The sequence below is a fragment of the Arachis stenosperma genome, chromosome 5, assembly GCF_014773155.1.
Source record: "Arachis stenosperma cultivar V10309 chromosome 5, arast.V10309.gnm1.PFL2, whole genome shotgun sequence".
Lineage (NCBI taxonomy): Eukaryota > Viridiplantae > Streptophyta > Magnoliopsida > Fabales > Fabaceae > Arachis > Arachis stenosperma.
The window spans coordinates 94,611,331-94,624,664 of NC_080381.1; the positions used below are offsets into that span (position 1 = coordinate 94,611,331).

The window sequence follows — 13,334 nt, forward strand, 5'->3', positions numbered from 1 at the left end:
CCATCTCCCATGACTCGGAGGTGGAAGCTTTTGCCTTCCCTTTCCTCTTTTTAGAGGTTTCTCCGGCCTTGGATGCCATAAATGGTTATGGAAAAACAAAAAGCAATGCTTTTACCACACCAAACTTAAAATGTTTGCTCGTCCTCAAGCAAAAGAAGAAAGAAGAGAGTAGAAGAAGAAGAAATGAGGAAGAAGGGAGATGGTAGTGTGTTCAGCCAAGAAGGGTAAGAAAGGGGGTTTAGGTTGTGTGAAAATGAAGAGTTGAAGAAGGGTATTTATAGGAGAGAGGGGGGTAAAGGTTCGGCCATTATGGGTGGGTTTGGGAGGGAAAGTGGTTTGAATTTGAAGGGTGAGGTTGGTGGGGTTTTATGAAGGATGGATGTGAGTGGTGAAGAGAAAGATGGGATTTGATAGGTGAGGGGTTTTTGGGGAAGAGGTGTTGAGGTGATTGGTGAATGGGGGAAGAAGAGAGAGAGTGATGGTAGGGTCCTGTGGGGTCCACAGATCCTGTAGTGTCAAGGAAAAGTCATCCCTGCACTAAATGTTGCTCAAAATCACGTTTTGAGCCATTTCTGGCGTTAAACGCCGGGCTGGTGCCCATTCCTGGCGTTTAACGCCAGGTTGTTGCCCTTTACTGGCGTTTAACGCCAGTCTGGTGCCCCTTTCTGGCGTTAAACGCCCAGAATGGTGCCAGACTGGGCGTTAAACGCCCAACAGCTAGCATTACTGGCGTTTGAACGCCAGTTTCTTCTCCTCCAGGGTGTGCTGTTTTTCTTCCTGTTTTTCATTCTGTTTTGCTTTTTTCATTGTTTTTGTGACTTCTTATGATCATCAACCTACAAAAAAGATAAAATAACAAAAGAAAATAATTAATTATAAAACATTGGGTTGCCTCCCAACAAGCGCTTCTTTAATGTCATTAGCTTGACAGAGGGCTCTCATGGAGCCTCAGAAATGCTCAGAACCGTGTTGAAACCTCCCAACACCAAACTTAGAGTTTGAATGTGGGGTTTCAACACCAAACTTAGAGTTTGGTTGTAGCCTCCCAACACCAAACTTAGAGTTTGACTGTGGGGGCTCTGTTTGGCTCTGTTTTGAGAGGAGCTCTTCATGCTTCCTCTCCATGATGACAGAGGGATATCCTTGGACCTTAAACACCAAGGATTTTTCATTCACTTGAATGATTAACTCTCCTCTGTCAACATCAATCACAGCCTTTGCTGTGGCTAGGAAGGGTCTGCCAAGGATGATGGATTCATCCATGCACTTCCCAGTCTCTAGGACTATGAAATCAGTAGGAATGTAATGGTCTTCAACTTTAACCAGAACATCCTCTACAAGTCCATAGGCTTGTTTTCTTGAGTTGTCTGCCATCTCTAGTGAGATCTTTGCAGCTTGTACCTCAAAGATCCCTAATTTCTCCATTACAGAGAGGGGCATGAGGTTCACACTTGACCCTAAGTCACACAAGGCCTTCTTGAAGGTCATGGTGCCTATGGTACAAGGTATAGAAAACTTCCCAGGATCCTGCCTCTTTTGAGGCAATTTCTGCCTAGACAAGTCATCCAGTTCTTTGGTGAGCAAAGGAGGTTCATCCTCCCAAGTCTCATTTCCAAATAACTTGTCATTCAGCTTCATGATTGCTCCAAGGTATTTAGCAACTTGCTCTTCAGTGACATACTCATCCTCTTCAGAGGAAGAATACTCATCAGAGCTCATGAATGGCAGAAGTAATTCCAATGGAATCTCTATGGTCTCATTTTGAGCCTCAGATTCCCATGGTTCCTCTTTGGGGAACTCAGAGGAGGTTGGTACACGCCCACTGAGGTCTTCCTCAGTGGCGTCCTCCTCCTCTCTTTCCTCTCCATATTCGGCCATGTCTATGGCTTTGCACTCTCCTTTTGGATTTTCTTCTGTATTACTTGGAAGAGTACTTGGAGGGGGTTTAGTAACTTTCTTGCTCAGCTGTCCCACTTGTGCCTCCAAATTTCTAATGGAGGACCTTGTTTCATTCATGAAACTTTGAGTGGTTTTAATTAGATCAGAGACCATGGTTGCTAAGTCAGAGGGGTTCTGCTTAGGATTCTCTGTCTGTTGCTGAGAAGATGATGGAAAAGGTTTGCCATTGTTAAACCTGTTTCTTCCACCATTATTATTAAAACCTTGTTGAGGTCTCTCTTGATTCTTCCATGAGAGATTTGGGTGATTTCTCCATGAAGAATTATAGGTGTTACCATAGGGCTCTCCTAGGTAATTCACCTCTTCCATTGAAGGGTTCTCAGGATCATAAGCTTCTTCCTCAGATGAAGCTTCCTTAGTACTGTTTGGTGCATTTTGCATTCCAGACAGACTTTGAGAAATCAAATTGACTTGTTGAGTCAATATTTTATTCTGAGCCAAAATGGCATTCAGAGTATCAATCTCAAGAACTCCTTTCTTCTGACTAGTCCCATTGTTCACAGGATTCCTTTCAGAAGTGTACATGAATTGGTTATTTGCAACCATTTCAATTAGCTCTTGAGCCTCTGTAGGCGTCTTCTTCAGATGAAGAGATCCTCCAGCAGAGCTATCCAAAGACATCTTGGACAGTTCAGAGAGACCATCATAGAAAATACCTATGATGCTCCATTCAGAAAGCATGTCTGAAGGACATCTTCTGATTAATTGTTTGTATCTTTCCCAAGCTTCATAGAGGGATTCTCCATCCTTCTGTCTGAAGGTTTGGACTTTGGTGGACGAAATTGTGATTTCTATCTTTTGAGCTTTAGTATGTACACAACTCCGTTCAACTAACCAGCAAGTGCACTGGGTCGTCCAAGTAATACCTTACGTGAGTAAGGGTCGATCCCACGGAGATTATTGGTTTGAAGCAATCAATGTTATTTTATTCGGCTTAGTCAGGATACCAATAGGATTCTTTAGCCTCGTATTTTCGTTGCCAATTAGAGCGTAGAATAAATAGTTATTACTTTAATAATAGAGAATAAAAGCGTTACTTGTTGTGCAGTAATGGGGAATATGTTGGAGTTTTGGAGATGCTTTGTCCTCTGACTTCAACTCTTCCTTGAAATCCTCTTCTCACACGCAGGTTCCTTCCATGGCAAGCTCTATGTAGGGTGTCACCGTTGTCAATGGCTACTTCCCATCCTCGCAGTGAAAGCTATGCACGCACTCTGTCACAGTACGGCCAATCACCGGTTGGTTCCCGCTCCTACTGGAATAGAATCCCTCTTTTGCGTCTGTCACTAACGCCCAGCAGGTTAAAGTTTGAAGCACGTCACAGTCATTCAATCCCGGAATCCTACTCGGAATACCACAGACAAGGTTTAGACTTTCCGGATTCTCATGAATGCCGCCATCAATCCGGCCTATACCACGAAGATTCTGTTGGGGAATCTAAGAGATATTCATTCAGTCTGATGTAGAACGGAGGTGGTTGTCAGGCACACGTTCATGGGTTGAGGAAGGTGATGAGTGTCACGGATCATCACCTTCTCCACAGTTAGGCGCGAATAAACATCTTAGATAAGAACAAGCGTGTTTGAATGGAAAACAAAGGAATTGTATTAAATCATCGAGACGCTGCAGAGCTCCTCACCCCCAACAATGGAGTTTAGAGACTCATGCCGTCACAAAGTATGTAATTCAGATCTGAAAATAGCATGAGGTACAAGATAAGTCTGTAAAAGTTGTTTAAATAGTAAACTAGTAACCTAGGTTTACAGAAAAGTGAATAAACTAAGATAATTGGTGCAGGAATCCACTTCTGGGGCCCACTTGGTGTGTGCTGGGGCTGAGACTAATGCTTTCCACGTGTGGAGGCCTTTCTTGGCGTCAAACTCCAAGTTTTGACGTGTTTTGGGCGTTCAACTCCGGATCATGACGTTATTCTGGCGTTTAACTCCAGACAGCAGCGTGTACTTGGCGTTCAACGCCAAGTTACGTCGTCAATCTTCGCGCAAAGTATGGACTATTATATATTGCTGGAAATCCCTGGATGTCTACTTTCCAACGCCGTTGAGAGCGCCCCAATTGGACACCTGTAGCTCCAGAAAATCCATTTCGAGTGCAGGGAGGTCAGGATCCAACAGCATCAGCAGTCCTTTTTCAGCCTAAGTCAGATTTTTGCTCAACTCCCTCAATTTCAGCCAGAAAATACCTGAAATCACAGAAAAATACACACACTCATAGTAAAGTCCAGAAATATGATTTTTGCCTAAAAACTAATATTATTTTACTAAAAACTAACTGAAACATGCTAAAATCTACATGAAATTACCCCCAAAAAGCGTACAAAATATCCGCTCATCAGACTTCCACTCTAAGCTTACTCCATCTTTGTGGTGGAAAGAACTTTGCCAAGAAGGCATTGACTAGCTTTTCCCAAGAGTCCAGGCTTTCTTTAGGTTGAGAATCCAACCATATTCTAGCTCTGTCTCTTACAGCAAAAGGGAATAGCATCAGTCTATAGACTTCAGGGTCTACCCCATTAGTCTTGACTGTGTCACAGATTTGCAAGAATTCAGCTAAAAACTGATGAGGATCTTCCATTGGAAGTGCATGGAACTTGCAATTCTGTTGCATTAGAGAAACTAATTGAGTCTTAAGCTCAAAGTTGTTTACTCCAATGGCAGGGATAGAGATGCTTCTCCCATAGAAGTCGGGAGTAGGTGCAGTAAAGTCACCCAGCACCTTCCTTGCATTGTTGGCATTGTTGTTGTTTTCGGCTGCCATGTGTTCTTCTTCCTTGAAGAATTCGGTCAGGTGCTCTAAAGAGAGTTGTGCTTTGGCTTCTCTTAGCTTTCTCTTCAAGGTCCTTTCAGGTTCAGGATCAGCCTCAACAAGAATGCCTTTGTCTTTGCTCCTGCTCATAAGAAAGAGAAGGGAACACGAAGATGTGGAATCCTCTATGTCACAGTATAGAGATTCCTTTAGGTGTCAGAGGAAAAGAAGAGTAGAAGACAGGAGTGGGAAAATTCGAACTTATCAGAGGGAATGGAGTTCGAATTTTGCATTAAGGGATAATGTTAGTCCATAAATAGAAGGATGTGAGAAGGAGGGAAGTTATTTTCGAAAATTAAGTGAAAAATTTTGAAAATATTTTGAAAAAAAACATTACTTAATTTTCGAAAATGAAAATGGAAAAGAAATCAAGTGATTTTTGAAAAAGATTTTGAAATTAGAAATCAAAAAGATTTGATTGAAAACTATTTTGAAAAAGATGTGATTGAAAATATTTGATTGAAAAGTTATGGTTTTAAGAAGATATGATTGAGAAGATATGATTTGAAAACATTTTTAAGAGATATGATTTGAAAACAATTTGAAAAGATATGATTTTAAAAATTAATGACTTGCCTAACAAGAAAAGATATGATTTAAACATTAAAACCTTTCTCAACAGAAAAGGCAACAAATTTGAGATGTTCAATCAAATCATTAATTGTTAGTAAGTATCTTAGAAAAAGGAAAGAAATTGATTTTGAAAACATTTGATTGAAAAGATTTGATTTGAAAAAGATTTGATTTTGAAAAACTTGAAAAAAATTGATTTGAAAACAAAATCTTCCCCCTAGCACCATCCTGGCGTTAAACGCCCAGAATGGTATACATTCTGGCGTTTAACGCCCAAAATGCACCCTTTTTGGGCGTTAAACGCCCAACCAGGTACCCTGGCTGGCGTTTAAACGCCAGTCTGCCTTCTTCACTGGGCATTTTTGAATGCTCAGCTTTTTCTGTATAATTCCTCTGCAGTGTGTTCTGAATCTTCAATTCTCTGTATTATTGACTTGAAAAGGCACAAATTGAAAATATTTTTGGATTTTTAATAATAAAGAATAATCAAAATGTAACTAGAATCAAATAACAAAGCATGCATGACACCAAACTTAGCAGTTTGTATACTACTGACACTAATGAAAATGCATATGAGACACATGAACACTCAAGTCAAGAGAATTTAAAGATCAGAGCTAGTAAATCATCAAGAACATCTTGAAGATCACTAAGACATATGAATGCATGCAATTGACACCAAACTTATGATGAGACACTAGACTCAAACAAGAAATATTTTTGGATTTTATGATTTTGTAAAATTTTTTTGTGTTTTTCGAAAATTAAGTGGAAAAAGATATCAAAATTCTTAATGAGAATTCCAGGAATCAGTGCAATGCTAGTCTAAGACTCCGGTCCAGGAATTAGACATGGCTTCACAGCCAGCCAAGCTCTCAAAGAAAGCTTCGGTCCAAAACACTAGACATGGCCAGAGGCCAGCCAAGCCTTAGCAAATCACTGCTCCAAAAGCAAGATTGATAAGAAATCAACAAGCTCTTGTGGTGATAAGTTGAAACCTCGGTCCAATGAGATTAGACATGGCTTCTCAGCCAGCCAGATTTCAACAAATCATCATGAAACTCTAGAATTCATCTTCAAGAATTTCGAAAAAAAAATACCTAATCTAAGCAACAAGATGAACCGTCAGTTGTCCAGCCTAAACAATCCCGGGCAATAACATCAAAAACTTGATGTTGTTGCCGGATCTTGGCCCTGATGTTACCAAAAGCTTGCTCAAAACTTGAACAATCCCCGGCAACGGCGCCAAAAACTTGGTGCGCGAAATTGTGAACTATACTTTTTCACAACTCTCATAATCCCTGGTAATGGCTCCAAAAACTTGGTAGCCCAATACCATGGCATTACACAACTTCGCACAACTAACCAGCAAGTGCACTGGGTCGTCCAAGTAATAAACCTTACGTGAGTAAGGGTCGATCCCACGGAGATTGTTAGTATTGAAGCAAGCTATGGTCATCTTGTAAATCTTAGTCAGGCAAACTCAGATATATATGGTGATGAACGAAAATAACATAAAAGATAAAGATAGTGATACTTATGTAATTCATTGGTAGGAACTTCAGATAAGCGCATGAAGATGCCTTCCCTTCCGTCTCTCTGCTTTCCTACTGTCTTCATCCAACCCTTCTTACTCCTTTCCATGGCAAGCTCGTATAGGGTCTCACTGTTGTCAGCAGCTACCTCCCATCCTCGCAGTGAAAGCTAATGCACACACTCTGTCACAGTGCTGCCAATCACCGGTGTGGTTCCCTCCCCTACCGGAATAGAATAACTCTTTTGCGTCTGTCACTAACGCCCAGTAGGTTACAGGTTTGAAGCACGTCACAGTCATTCAATCATTGAATCCTACTCAGAATACCACAGACAAGGTTAGACCTTCCGGATTCTCTTGAATGCTGCCATCAGTTCTTGCCTATACCACGAAGACTCTGATCTCACGGAATGGTTGGCTCGTTTGTCAGGCGAGCACTCGGTTGTCAGGCGATCAACCATGCATCGTGCAATCAGGAATCCAAGAGATATTCACCAAGCCTCAAATGCTTGTAGAACAAGAGTGGTTGTCAGTCACTTTGTTCATGAGTGAGAATGGTGATGGGCGTCAATCATCACCTTCATCATGTGAAGAACAAGTGATATCTTGGATAAAGAACAAGCGGAATTTGAATGAAAGAACAATAGTAATTGCATTAATACTCGAGGTACAGCAGAGCTCCACACCTTAATCTATGGTGTGTAGAAACTCCACCGTTGAAAATACATAAGCATAAGGTCTAGGCATGGCCGAATGGCCAGCCTCCCAATGATCTAAGAACTAAAATGTCCAAAGATGATCTAGAGATCTAAAAGTGATCAAAAGATTTCTACACAATAGTAAAAGGTCCTACTTATAAGAAACTAGTAGCCTAGGGTGTACAGAAATGAGTAAATGACATAAAAATCCTCTTCCGGGCCCACTTGGTGTGTGCTTGGGCTGAGCAATGAAGCAATTTCGTGTAGAGACTCTTCTTGGAGTTAAACGCCAGCTTTGGTGCCAGTTTGGGCGTTTAACTCCCATTTGGGTGCCAGTTCCAGCGTTTAACGCTGGGATTCCTTGAGGTGACTTTGAACGCCGGTTTGGGCCATCAAATCTTGGGCAAAGTATGGACTATTATATATTGCTGGAAAGCCCAGGATGTCTACTTTCCAACGCCGTTGAGAGTGCGCCAATTGGGCTTCTGTAACTCCAGAAAATCCGCTTCGAATGCAAGGAGGTCAGAATCCAACAGCATCTGCAGTCCTTTTTGGTCTCAGGATCAGATTTTTGCTCAGGTCCCTCAATATCAGCCAGAAAATACCTGAAATCACAGAAAAACACACAAACTCATAGTAAAGTCCAGAAAAGTGAATTTTAATTAAAAACTAATAAAAATATACTAAAAACTAACTATATCATATCAAAAACATACTAAAAACAATGCCAAAAAGTATACAAATTATCCGCTCATCAGTTTCCAGTTTCTTGATGGCAGCATCTTGATTCTGCATGTTGGATTTCACTTCTTCCCGGAAAACTTTACTATCTTAAATTTTCTTGCATAGATTTTCAAGTAGAGCCTCAATCTTTGAGAGCCTATCATCTGTTAATGATGGTGGATTGAGATTAGGTGGTTGAGAAGATTGGTTAGATGGATGTTGGTAAGATCTTTGTGAGGTGTGTTGATGAGTTGCATTATTGTTGGAGTTGAGGTTGTGACGTCTTTCATCTTGCCCTTGGTCTTGTTGGTTTCCCCATCCAAAGTTGGGGTGATTTCTCCATCCCGAGTTGTAAGTTTTAGAGTATGGATCATGTACTTGTCTAGGTGAGTTTCCAACATAGTTGGCTTGCTCCCAGTCACTTTCTTCTCCTATGTTTACTCCTTCTTGAGCTGATGATGAAGTGATGGCTGCTGCAACTTGGTTCTCCTCCACCTTCTTGGTAAGATTTGCTTGCTGCTTGATGATCATCTTATTTTGAGCTAACAATGCATCCATGTGGTTCAGCTCCATTACTCCTCTGGTGTTACTTCTTTCGGAGGCATAAAAGTAGTCATTTTCAGCAACTGTTTCAATGACATCTATGGCTTCTTCAATGATTTTCTTCTTGTTTAGAGAGCCTCCTGATGAATGATCCACAGCCTTTTTTGACTCATAGGAAAGACCTTCATAGAAGATGTGAAGTTGAACCCATTCATTGAGCATATCTGGTAGGCATCTTCTTGTTAGGTCTTTGAACCTCTCCCATGCTTCACAAAGAGTCTCACCATCTTGTTGCCTAAAAGTTTACACCTCAGCTCTCAGCCTGTTGATCCTTTGAGGAGGGTAGAATCTTGCCAAAAACATGTTCACCACATCTTCCCAATTTGTTAAGCTCTCCTTTGGTAACGATTAAAGCCCTTTGGATGCCTTGTCCCTGAGTGAAAAAGGAACAAGAGCAACCTATAGACATCTGGATGGACTCCATTGGACTTCACAGTGTCACAAATTCTCAGGAAGGTGGTTAGATGTTGATTGGGGTCTTTTTGAGCACTTCCTCCAAATGAACAATTGTTCTGAACAAGAGTGATGAGCTGGGGTTTTAGTTCAAAATTGTTGGCATGTATGGTGGGCTTCTGAATGCTACTTCCATAGTTTCCTGGATTAGGATTGATATAGGAGCCTAGAACACTCCTTTCTTGCCCAGCACGATTTGCATGGCCTTCTCTAGCATGGTTGTGAGCTTCTTCTTCATGATTGTTCTCCAAATTCTCTTCCATGTTGGGTTCAAAGTACTCTTCCTCTTCTTCCTCAGCACCAATAATTTTTTCCCTCTTGCTTCCCTTCTTAGTCTCCAAAGGGTCTTTTCGGGTTCTGAATCGAAGGATGTTGAAACTCCTTCTCTTCTCCCTGTCATACAACAGAAAGATTGCACAATAGGAGATAAAATGAAGAAACTATTCTTGTTAGAGTAAGTATTAGTGTGAGTAATGCAATTTATCAAATAGTTAGTGGGTTAGTGAGCATAATTGTAATTATCAAAGAAAGAAAGAACAAAAAATAAAGTGGGTTAAAGGGGTGAGGAAGAAATTAAAATAAACTAAAAGAAATTGACTGAATCAAATAAACAAAAAAGAAAAATGCTCAATCTAGTGTTCTTCAAACTTAATCATTGTTGATTCAAAATCAATCCCCGGCAACAGCGCCATAAACTTGATGCATCAAAACTTGTCTCTCAACAAATTTCCCTTCGGCAAGTATACTGAATTGTCGTCAAGTAAAACTCACAATAGAGTGAGGTCGAATCCCACAAGGATTGATTGGTCAAGTAACTTTAGTTAGAAGAATATGCTAGTTGAGCTAAACAGAATTTAGATTGGGGACTTGTAATTAAATGACTGGAAAGTAAATAACAGAAATTAAAGTGCAGAATCTTAAATGAGGATTTGGGGTAATGAGCATGAAAATAAATGGCAGAAAGTAAAGAGAATGGGTACGATCAGAAATGGGGTAATCATTGGGTTCAGGAGATGTTGCATTCTCCGGATCAAGTTCATTCTCATCTCTTCCTCAATCAATGCATTCATTGATCTCCTTGGCAATCTTAAGTGATTGGATCCCAATTCCTTGGCAATCCAATCTCTCTAAGCTTGAACGATTGCCCAATTCCTTGATTTAATTACTCATGGGAAGAGATGAAATGTGTTCACTGATTATACTACATGTATTTCCAAATCAAAGTTTTGGGAGGATTACATGTCACTATATCCGCCCAAACCCCAAGTTGGTCTAACATTAGAAAGCATTTCTAGCATGATCTCCTCATCCCTTTTCCAAGGCTCAAAAAAGATCCAATTATGGAGAGTTTCTTTTCCAAGACAACTAACCAATTGAATATGATCGAAAGCTTTCTAGTAAGATCAAGAGAAAAGAAAGAAGAAGAAGAATGAAAAATATAATTGATCCATCAAATTACAACAGAGCTCCCTAACCCAATGAAAGGGGTTTAGTTGTTCATAGCGCTAGAAATGAAAAATGGCAGAAAAGAGGAATCCATACTAAAAGTGCAGAAAAGTAAATCTACAAAGAGTAATTCCCAAAAGTGCTAAGCTTCTCTATAGTTTAAAACTACTCCTATATATACTACTCCTCTTGATCTCTTCTAGTGAGTTCTTCAAGTCTTGGATGTGGGCTCTGGATCTTGAGTTGAAGCAGTTCTCATCTTTAGTGGGCCCAGCTTGCAGATAAATATGAATTAGACTTGGGTATTTAGTGAGATTAACGTTGAGTGCCATTGTGTGTTCGAGAACGTTAGTGGCATTCACTTTTTCCACTAACGTTCCACCCTTATGTACCCACGCTAACTCCAACGTTAGTGGTCTTAACGTGACCACTAACGTTGCCTTCCTAATTTTTGGCCAACGTTATTGGGACTCACTTTTCCCAATAACGTTGTCTTATACCCCTTCGCGAACGTTATTGGGAATCACTTTTCCCATTAACGTTGCTTGATGCCTTATGTTCTTATGTTAGAGTTCACGTTAGTGTAACTAACGTGACTCTTAACGTGGGTGTGTCCCACCTTCGAGAGCGTTAGTGACACTCACCTTTGTCACTAACGCTCCAAATGCCCAAAGTCTCTACGTTAGAACTCACGTTAACTAAGTTAATGTGGCTCTTAACGTAGTAATGATGCCATCTTCCAACGTTAGTGACAAAAGTGAGTGTCACCAATGTTGGCTCTTTGATCTCAACTCCACATTAACTTTCACGTTAATAGTCTTAACGTGAAAGTTAACGTAGGCAATGCTAGTTGGTCCAATGTTAGTGACAAAAGTGAGTGTCACTAACGTTGGCTTTTGTTTTCCTCTTCCACGTTAGAGTTCACGTTAACTAAGTTAACGTGACTCTTAACGTGGATCATTGCCATGTTTTCCAACATTAGTGGTGTTCACTTTTACCACTAACGTTGGAGAGAAACGTTATTGGTGTTAACGTTTTCTCTTAACATTGGAGTTCTCTTTTGCTTCTACGTTAACTACCACGTTAACTTAGTTAACGTGGCAAGTAACGTTGGTGATCACTTTTCTTATTAATGTTGCAAGCTTTTTACCATTCCACGTTAGTGTTCACGTTAACTAGGTTATCGTTAATACTAACGTGGTTCTTCCTTGCTTCCTTTGCCCTGAAATCAAGCAAATAAAGTTCATCAAAGCTTTAGCCAAAGTCATGAGATTAGGCATCATCAATTTATCAAGCAATTCTAGCAAAATTCTCATGAAATCATGCAAAGTTCACAATAGTTGCTTGAATAAAGGTGTGAGTGTATTTTCATCCAAAACTTGCCTTATTCACTAAGAAAATGCATGAAACTACCCTAAAATAGTAAATTAAAGGTCAGTGAAACTGGCCTAGATGCCCTGGCATCACATAGGCACCATGACCTTTGAGAAGGCTCTGTATGACCTGGGGTCAGGTATAAATCTTATGCCACTCTCTGTAATGGAGAAACTAGGGATCTTTGAGGTACAAGCTGCAAGAATCTCATTAGAGATGTCAGACAAGTCAATAAAACAAGCTTATGGATTGGTAGACGATGTGTTAGTGAAGGTTAAAGGCCTTTACATCCCTGCTGATTTCATAATCCTAGACACTAGGAAGGATAAGGATGAATGCATCATTCTTGGAAGACCCTTCCTAGCCATAGCAAGAGCTGTGATTGATGTTGACAGAGGAGAGTTAGTCCTTCAATTGAATGGGGACTACCTTGTGTTTAAAGCTCAAGGTTATCCTTCTATGAACATGGAAAAGAGGCAAAATAAGCTTCTCTCAATGCCGAGTCAAACAGAGCCCCCACATTCAAACTCTAAGTTTGGTGTTGGGAGGCCACAACCAAACTCTAATTTTGGTGTTGAACCCCTACATTCAAACTCTAAATTTGGTGTTGGGAGGTCCCAACAATGTCTGAACATCTGTGAAGCTCCATGAGAGCTCACTGTCAAGCTATTGACATTAAAGAAGCGCTTGTTAGGAGGCAACCCAATTTTTATTTATCAATATTTTTATTGTTTTTTTATGTTTTATTAGGTTTATGATCTAGTGGAGTCACAAAACAACTGCAAAAATTAAAAACAGAATAAAAAACAGCAGAAAAAAAAAGCACACCCTAGAGAAAGAGCTTACTGGTGTTTAAATGCCAGTAAGGAGCATCTGGCTGGCGTTCAACGCCAGAACAGAGCATGAAGCTGGAGTTGAACGCCAGAAACAAGCAGCAGTCTGGCGTTTAAACGTCAGGGTTGCACCCTGAGGAAAGCTGGCGTTAAACGCCAGAAATAAGCAGCAAAGTGGCATTTAACGCCAGAAATAAGCATAGAGCTGGCGTTTAACGCCAAAAACAAGCATCAGTCTGGCGTTAAATGCTAGGATTGCATACAGAGGGTATTTTACATGCCTAAAGGGTGCAGGGATGAGAAATCATTGACAGC

General features: G+C 40.5%; 1 non-coding gene across 1 annotated transcript; it reads left to right on the forward strand.

Moving 5' to 3' along the window:
• The first annotated feature begins 9,069 nt into the window (after positions 1-9,069).
• LOC130932281 (small nucleolar RNA R71) lies at positions 9,070-9,177 on the forward strand. The gene has a single exon (XR_009067438.1). It is a non-coding gene; the product is annotated as a small nucleolar RNA R71 (small nucleolar RNA).
• The last annotated feature ends 4,157 nt before the right edge of the window (positions 9,178-13,334 follow it).